The sequence below is a fragment of the Bos taurus genome, chromosome 12 (assembly GCF_002263795.3).
Source record: "Bos taurus isolate L1 Dominette 01449 registration number 42190680 breed Hereford chromosome 12, ARS-UCD2.0, whole genome shotgun sequence".
In the NCBI taxonomy this organism is placed as follows: domain Eukaryota; kingdom Metazoa; phylum Chordata; class Mammalia; order Artiodactyla; family Bovidae; genus Bos; species Bos taurus.
In genome coordinates, this window is record NC_037339.1 from 52,094,571 (window position 1) to 52,104,434 (window position 9,864).

Consider the following 9,864-nt stretch of genomic DNA (forward strand, 5'->3'; position numbering starts at 1 on the left):
TTTCCTTCTCCAGGGCATGAAAGTGAAAAGTGAAAGTGAAGTTGCTCAGTTGTGTCTGACTCCCAGTGACCCCATAGACTGCAGCCCACCAGGCTCCTCCGCCCATGGGATTTTCCAGGCAAGAGTACTGGAGTAGGTTGTCATTGCCTTCTCCTGTGCTTCTGACTGACCAGTTATAGACCATAGAGATCCCAGTGACCCACACCTTCCTTGGGTTCAGTTAATTTCCTAGAGCAGCTCACAGAACTCAGAGAAATATTCTACTTACTAGATGGCCAATTTATTATAAAAAGGTATAACTGAGAAACAGCCAGATGGAAGAGATGCACAGGGCAAGGCATGGGCAAGAGTGGAGAGCTTCCAAGGCCTCTCTAAACCATCTAGTCTTCCCATAACACCACGTGTTCACCAAGCCAGAAGCTCTCCCAACCCTGTCCTTTCCGGTATTTAAAGAGATGTCATTTATAGACATGATGGATTAAATCATTGGCCATTGGTGACTGAGTCAACTTCCAGCCCTTTTTCCCTAACCTGAATATGGTGGGGGAGGGGAAGACTGAAAGTGCCAATCCTCTAATCAACCAGTTCCCCAGGCAACCAGCTCCCCTCCCACTTAGGTGCAATCAAAAGCTATCTTATTAACACAAAGAGGAACAGCTTCAAGGTTCACTTAGGAAATTCCTTGGGTTTTAGGAGCTTTGAGCCAAAAACTGGAGGACATCCAAATATATACATTTATAATAAATCCCAGAATCACAAATTAGTACAAAGTTTCAGTTTGGAGGGTGGTGAAAAGGTTTTGGAAATAATAGTGGTATGGTTGCACAGTACTGATTACTTAATGCCACTAAACTGTACACACAAAAATGCTCAAGATGATAAAATTTGTTATGTATATTTGGATCAGCGGTAAAGAACTCTCTTGCAATGCAAGAGCCTGGAAGGTTTGATCCCTGGGCCTGGAAGATCCCCTGGAGTAGGAAATGGCAACCCACTCCAGTATTCTTGCCTGGGAAACCCCATGGGCAGAAGATCCTGGTGGGTTACAATCCATGGAGTGGTAAAGTCAGACACGACTGAGTGACCAAGCGCCGGTACACACACACATACACACATACTACAAGAAAACCCAACCCAAACCAGAAACACTCTTTTGGCCACAGGGAGCCCTTTGCGAGCTTCTCAGGCAGCTGCAGTGAAGGGTGGGCCTCTTAGGCCCAAGCCCTGCTTTCACACTAGGATGGAGAACATCGCCAGGGGCCCCACTTTTTTTTTCTGCTTAAGTGCAGTTTTGTACCTGGTGACCTAATGGAGGGAGACAAAAAAGGAGCGCATAATACAGTTAAAAATTAGACAGAAGTAAACCGCAGGAAAGGAAAAAGTTTCCGGATGCGTCTGGCCCACAGCTCCACAGGCTGCAAAGTGAAAATACGCACCCAACCACCTCCCCGCCTCCCCCGCCCCGCGCCCCATCCGCAGGTAGTCCTGAGCTTGCCCTGGTGCCCCAGGTGCACTGGCCGGCCAAAGTTTGATGCGCTTGGCTGCCATAGAAACGTCGCATCAGGCAGGAGGAGGGCTGGCAGCTGAGCCTTGCTGCCGGATTGCCAGAGCGGGCTGCACTCAAGCGCCGCCTGGCGGCGGATCGGACTGAACACAACCAGATGGAGGGAGTGTGGCCAGGGGACACGGTCGGGTGGGGGACGCCGTGTGCCTGCTGAAACTGCGCGTCCAGAGGCGGAGTAGCTGCAGTTATTCTGTGCTTTGTGCTGGGAAAAAGAAAAGTGTGCGAGGGAGTGTAACCCAGATTTTATTAACCAGAAGCTCATTTCAAAATTATCTTTAAGAGGGGAAAAAAAATGGAATTCTACCTTTAGCTGGACTAAAGTAACTTCCATGCAACTTATTCCAAAAGAGAACATCAATATTTGTATACAATAATTTTTAATTTAAAATTTCAATAATACAAATGAACCTGTATTCAAAACAGAAACACACTCACAGACATAGAAAACAAGCTTATGGTTACCAAAGATGGAAAGAGAGGAGAGGGATAAATTAGGAATACAGGATTAATAAGACACAAACTACTATATATAAAATAGACAAACAATGAGGATTTATTTCATAACACAGGGAACTATATTCAACATCTTGTACTAAACTATAATGGAAAATAATCTGAAAAATATTTTTGTATATGTGTAACTGAATCACTTTTCTATACATGAGAACTAACACAATACTATAAATCAACTATACTCCAATTAAACATTTTTTAATCATATACAATAGATTTTTTAAGTACTCGGCTCCAAGGCTGGAAGTCAAAATGATATTTTTGACAGAAAAAAACTGTATGAGAAGTGCCACAGCACCCTTTCATCTGCATCAAAGCTGAAGGACAAATAATTTCTTAGGACACTTAAAATGGAAAGGTTGATGACCAGATACAGCATGGTAATCAAGAGCAGAGAAAGGAGGCAGTCTCGGCTAGGATTCATTGTTCCTAGTGATATTTTGCGAAGGCAGTGGCAACCAACTCCGGTACTCTTGCCTGGAAAATCCCATGGATGGAGGAGCCTGGTAGGCTGCAGTCCATGGGGTCCCTAGGAGTTGGACATGACTGAGCGACTTCACTTTCACTTTTCACTTTCATGCATTGGAGAAGGAAATGGCAACCCACTCCAGTGTTCTTGCCTGGTGAATCCCAGGGAGGGCAGAGCCTGGCAGGCTACCGTCTATGGGGTTGCACAGAGTCCGACACGACTGAAGCGACTTAGCAGCAGCAGCTGCAGCAGTGATATTTTTTGTCTCACAAATGTAGCAAGTTTTTAGAAAATCCAATTTCCACATATGTAACCTAGTTTTCTTCTATGATCCTAGGAAGGAAATAGTGAAGAATGTGCTTGCCTTGTTTAGAAAGAATGCTCCCTGACTTTCTTTTGTATGACTTTATACATTGACCAGAAATTTGAAAGAAATTTAGTTTCGTATTATCAAAGGATGAAATCTACACTCTCTATCAATTACACTTCCACTTCCCCTATTAGATCTTTAAATTATTACCCCTGTCTTTCTCCAACAAAAACTTACTAAGCCCTCATTATGTGCCATGTGCTAAATAAAGCATTGCATCTAATTTCAAAAAACCCCCCTACATTTCTTAGCCTAGAGGTAGATGCTGGTCATAAGTCATGGATGGAAGACTACACACCCTTGAGACTGATTCTAACTCTTGACCCAGAAGGACATTTTCATAGCATATCACTGATGCCTAAATTCAGAAAGAGGAAGTATACATGGTACCAACATCAGCATGGGAAAGATCAGCTGCCTGTGAAAACACCTATGTATCTGCCCACATCACTGAGGGTAAGGGGGAACAAGAGAAGGAGGAGGAGAGTTAAAAGTCAACTTGAGAAGCAGGATAACCTGGTGGTGGGTGCAGGTTTCAGATCTGCCTGCTAGGGATCTACCCTGAGTGATATTTGGAAGGTTGCTACAGTCTCTGCCTCTGCATTTCCTCAGTTTGAAAGATGAAAGAAGGAAGCAGCACCTTTTTCATAGAGCTGTTGGAAGGATTAAATATAGTAAATGTCAGCTGTGTCAAAACCTTAATAATCACATATTTTAGCTCACTGAATGTAGGCGCTGCTTCCTTTTGCTTGATATGCATGAAAGAAAAGAGAAGTTTTTGTTCTGAAGCTGGTTTTTTCTCCTCAAGAGAAGTAAACCCAAAAAAATTAAATGAACAACTACAAGATTATAAAGAATTGTTTAAAAGATTTAATGTAACAAGAGTGAAAATTCAAAATTAGATTTAGGGCTCAGACAGTAAAGAAACCTCCTGCAATGCAGGAGACCTGGGTTTGATCCCTGGGTTGGAAAGATTCCCTGGAGAAGGAAATGGCAAACCACTCCAGTATTCTTGTCTGGAGAATTCCATAGACAGAGGAAATTGGACGGCTATAGTCCACGGGGTTGCAAAGAGTTGGACATGACTTACGACTAACACTTTCACTTTTTCACTTTCAGAATGTTAATTCTAGCTCCATAGGTATTTGTTTTAAAGCATTCCATATTAAGTATATGACACTAAATTCTTCAAGTGAATACAATTTGTAATGTTATTAAATTCACAGTATACTATTAAATTACCTTTCACTGAAATAAATTATACTATAAGTTAAACTGTTGATAAAAATCTGAAAACAGGACTTATCAATCTATATCTAGTTGATATCTATATAATATATACATATATAAAGTTGATTGTATTTGCTTAAGCCAGTTAAGCACCTATAAGACATGTACCTATAAGCACCTATAAGACATGAAGAAGCAAGAGAGTTCCAGAAAAACATCTATTTCTGCTTTATTGACTATGCCAAAGCCTTTGACTGTGTGGATCACAATAAACTGTGGAAAATTCTGAAAGAGATGGGAATACCAGACCACCTGACCTGCCTCTTGAGAAATCTGTATGCAGGACAGGAAGCAACAGACTGGACATGGAACAACAGACTGGTTCCAAATAGGAAAAGGAGTACGTCAAAGCTGTATATTGTCACCCTGCTTATTTAACTTATATGCAGAGTACATCATGAGAAACGCTGGACTGGAAGAAACACAAGCTGGAATCAAGATTGCCGGGAGAAATATCAATAACCTCAGATATGCAGATGACACCCCCCCTCCTTATGCAGAAAGTGAAGAAGAACTAAAGAGTCTCTTGATGAAAGTGAAAGAGGAGAGTGAAAAAGTTGGCTTAACATTCAGAAAACAAAGATCATGGCATCTGGTCCCATCACTTCATGGCAAATAGATGGGGAACAGTGGCAGGCTTTATTTTGGGGAACTCCAAAATCACTGTAGATGGTAACTGCAGTCATGAAATTGAAAGACACTTGCTCCTTGGAAGAAAAGTTATGCCCAACCTAGACAGCATATTAAAAAGCAGAGACATTACTTTGTCAACAAAGGTCCGTCTAGTCAAGGCTATGGTTTTTCCAGTAGTCATGTATGGATGTGAGAGTTGGACTATAAAGAAAGCTGAGCACCGAAGAATTGATGCTTTTGAACTGCGGTGTTGGAGAAGACTCTTGAGAGTTCCTTGGACTGCAAGGAGATCCAACCAGTCAATCCTAAAGGAGATCAGTCCTGGGTGTTCATTGGAAGGGCTGATATTGAAGCTGAAACTCCAATTTGGCCACCTGATGCGAAGAGCTGACTCAATGGAAAAGATCCTGATGCTGGGAAAGACTGAAGGCGGGAGAAGGGAACAACAGAGGATGAGATGGTTGGATGGCATCACCAACTCAATGGATATGAGTTTGAGGAAACTCCAGGAGTTGGTGATGGACAGGAAAGCCTGGCATGCTGCAGTCCATGGGGTCACAAAGAGTCAGACATGACTAAGCGACTGAACTGAACTGAACTGAGGACATGCACCATATATCCATTTCATAAGCTTTGAGGAAGGGCTGAAAATGATTTGATTAGCATCAAGATATTATGAAACCCTCACAATAAAATTGGTGCAGAAAATGAGTGTGTCCAGGGCAAAGGATCTTACCCTTTATGTTCCATGGACCTCTTTAGTAGCCTGGTTAAGTCCCTTCTCAGATGAATGTGTTTTAGTATCTAAAATAATAGTAACACTAGATTTACAATATTCACACTGGATTATAAATGTCAATGAGAAAACTAATCAACAATCTATCTAAGGGAGAAATGGAAAATCTTATTCAAGCCAAACTGAGGATTATCACCCAGGAGACAGTCTCTCAGAGAGCTCTGAGAACTGTTTCAAAGAGTTAATAAGGGGGGAGGTCAGTATCTATGTGGTTCGGACAAAGTGGGTATGTGCAGTCAACCACACAGCTTGGCAGAAGGTTGCTGCTAGTCACGAGGAACAGATATCTTAGTTAATGGTTTTATGCTTTTCTAAGTATGGGAAGATGTAAGAATCCAGGTTCATAAAAATCTTTCTCATGAAAATATCTAACTCTCTGAGGACCAGTTCTATCAGTTTTCTCAGAGCATGAACTGCCTTGTCCTGATCTTCACCCTGAATTCCTTTTAGGGTGTATCATAGGTCAGCAACTAGAGTGGCTAATAAATTGATTCTTGTAGAACTGGATGGTGGAACATTATTTTCCAGTCCCTTCCCTTTCAGTCTTCATTTCAACCAAGGTTGGGAGGCATTTCATGACCAGTTTGTCCCAAGGTGCTAGGAATGCTCATCCCCAGGTCAAGAGAGGATTTCTTTAATAGCCAACTCAGTGTGCTGTTACTGAACTAGGCCCTTGGGGCTTCCCGGGTAGCTCAGCTGGTAGAGAATCTGCCTGCAATGCAGGTGTCCCCCATTCGATTCCTGGGTCAGGAAGCTGGCCTGGAGAAGGGATAGGCTACCCACTCCAGTATTCTTGCCTGGAGAATCCCCTTGTACAGAGGAGCCTGGCGGGCTACAGTCCATGGGGCTGCAAAGAGTCGGACACAACTGAGCAACTAAGCACAGCACAGCGCAACCTTAGCCAAAAGCTTCTGGACTGACTGTTTTATCAGTGTGTCCTGGTCGGGGACATGGTGCCCTCTTGCTGCTTCTTCCCATATCTAGAGTTACACAATTACAATCATTCATCTTATAGAATTGTATATCTGGTCAATCATTTCAAGTCACATATGCATTCATTTCATCTGAGCTTCAGTCACACTTTTGGTAATGCCAGATACAATAATCTTATAAAAGCGGTAGAAGAGTAACGTAGCTAGTAACATTACGAAGTCTTACATAAGTATTTAAGCTAAGAACTTCCAGTAGGTGTGACTTAGAATCTCCCCCGGTCCTCTGAGCTGTCTGTTCTGCATTAATCCCTATCTTTAAGACAAACAGTGGCCTTGTACATGAAATTCACTAAAGATACTTGCCTGTACGAAGCTAGTCGTGGGTCCTGTGACCCCTTACAGGACTGAGAAAGGAATGACACTCTCTAAAGAGTTACAACATGCCTGATGCCAGAAGAAAAATTGACCTTTGTGGTTAAGCCGGGATTTCTGCCACTGGGGAGGTCTCATTAACACATAATGCGGTTGCAGAGTACACAGTTGCCAGGAAGGGAGGAGGCCTAAATGGGCAGAGAAAACATTTATGTTTAAGTTATTCTTGTCTTGCCTTAAACTATGAATTTTTATTTCATCATAAATGAGAAAGAAAAATTGCCTTGGACTGTAAAAATCTGCTCTGCCATTTAGTAGTCTGGAATAAAGGCTGGTAAAACCAGCTGCAAAATTAACATAAAACAATGTGTGCATACTCAGTGGTGTCCAACTCTTTGTGACTCCATGGACTGTAGCCCGCCAGGCTCCTCTGTCCATGGAATTTTCCAGGCAAGACTACTGGAGTGGGTTGCCATTTCCTCCTTCAGAGGATCTTCCCGACCCAGGGATGAAACTCTTGTGTCTCTTACATTGGCAAGTGGATTCTTCACCACTGTGCCACTTGGGAAGCCCAGAACATAATATAAAAATTTCTCCCAGACACTGTAGAGCTGCAAAGTGTCACCACCACCTCCTGCTTTCTGACTCACTGAGAAAACTGTTCTCTAAAATTAAAGACTTAGAGAGTTTTGGCTGTTGGAATTACATCAGTAAGAATGAAATATCCCACCTTTGTCTGAAGTTTCTCAGTCCCTTGACACAGAGAAGCAGCTTCTATTTACAATCTTTATAACCCAGGGGCGGAGCTCCCAATCAGGGGCTTCTAGATACAAAAATTCCATCCCTGTTTTAACTTCATAGTGTCCAAAAAAATAGGACCTTGGGTCCACTTTGTTTTCTAGATTGCACACTGACTCTGTGTTGACACACAGCCTTGCTTTGAGCCTACCAAAATACTGCTCACTTAGAATTCACCTAAAGGCCACACTACCTCAGAATCCTATAACTCTGTATTTCCTTTGTTTGGGGAGATGCCATGAAGTTCCTCTATGTACAATCTCCCACAATGCAATGATTAAGCAATCTGATTTTACTAGACTACAGTACTGTTCCGCTATTTTGATCTTAGGCTAACGGGAAACCCCAAGGCAAACCAGTTGAATTAAAATTCAGTCTATCTTTTGGGTTCTCAAAGTTTAAAAACCTCGAACTAGAGAGAAGTAACCAGTATGATGCGGGATGAGGATACAACAATCTGGAAGTATCCTGGAAGCATCCCAGGGTACTGGAGTCATCACTAAAAAGAACAGAAGGCAGAACCAGAGCAGAGCAGATGGGAGCTACCAAGAGGCTGAGTTAAGGTTGATAGGAGGAAATGGTTTCTCATCACTAGAGCTCCCTGACCTTGGAATGAAGAGACTGCACCTTCAAGATCTCCCTTCAACCTGAAGCTTGTTCATTGCAACTCTGGGAATTCCTGAGCAGGATGGAAAGTTCCACGGTGGCCCTCTGGTTGTCTGTTCTCTAACACTATAATGTTACTTCCGAGAACTGCTTCTTTTAGCTTTAAGCTCAAGTGCAGGCCCATGCAGAATGCTACAAGTGCCCTTCAAATCCAACAGTACACCTCTGCTTGCAGGGCTTGGATGAATTCCCTCTCATCTTGGCCAGGACTTTGGAAAACCCAGCTTAGCCTTGATGATTTTGAACTGGGCGGTGGTGTTTGGAGGAAGGTTAGCTTTGGCTACCTAAATGCTTGTGAAAGTGTTAGCCACTCAGCTGTGTTCCACTGTTTGGAACCCCATAGACTTAGCCAGCCATGCTTCTCTGTCCCTGGAATTCGCCAGGCAAGAATACAGGAGTGGGTAGCCATTCCCTTCTCCAGGGGATCCTCCTGACCTAGGAATTCAACCAGGGTCTCCTGCCTTGCAGGCAGACTCTGTACTGTCTGAGCCACCAGGGAAGCTTAGGCGAGTGTTAAAATGAACTTCCCCAGAGCCCCCAACCTCCTGCAGCAAGTGGGTGAAGGCGAGCGTGTGTGTGTATATGTGTGTGCATGAGAGAGTTCGTGTGACTCATTAACCCCCATGAGTCCTGAGAGGCATGGGGAAACCAGTGACTCCACTCACCACCCCATGAGTCATGGTGGTCACTCAGATCATTACAGTTCCCACATAACTTACAAACACTATGATGGATCTATCCTGTTGTGGGGGAAGGGAAGGTCCTGGAAAGCCCAGTCTAAGTTCTACAGGCCACCCTCTTGTAAAATGTGACTCTAAGTGCCATGTCTTTAATGTCCTATTAATAGACATAAGCCAGCCTCTGTGTATGAAAATAGAGCCGGCCATGTACGAGGGCAGAGGAAGGGCAGCTGATCGCCAGAAGGGGAGTTGATCTCATTGCTTTCCTGAGGCGGCTGAAGGGTCAAGGAAGACAGAGTAATGTGGACTCCTGTCCCCAACCAAAGTGGCAGAGCTACCCAGGAGGAACCCGCTTGGGAGGCAGGTGGGGCTGGACTGTGTCACAGCGCTTAGTGGCGATAGCCCCGGCTGAGTGTCGTCAGTGTGGCCACTAGCATCACCAGATCCGTCGGGTGAGGACCAGTCACCGCGCCATCTCCGTTTTCCTCACTGCATTCACCTCCCCCAAATACTCTCCTTCACTCAGATGTCTCTTGTCACCTAGTCTGGGCCCTGAGGGATGGGGCAAAAAGTGCGGCGCTCCCAGGTGGCAGTGGTAAAGAATCCACCTGCCAACGCAGGAGAGGCAAGAGTTCGATGCCTCGGTTGGGAAGATCCCCTGGTGAATGGAATGGCAATCCACTCCAGCATTCTTGCCTGGAGAGTTCCATGGACAGAGCCTGGTGGTCTACAGTCCATGAGGTCACAAAGAGTCAGTCACACACACACACACACACACACA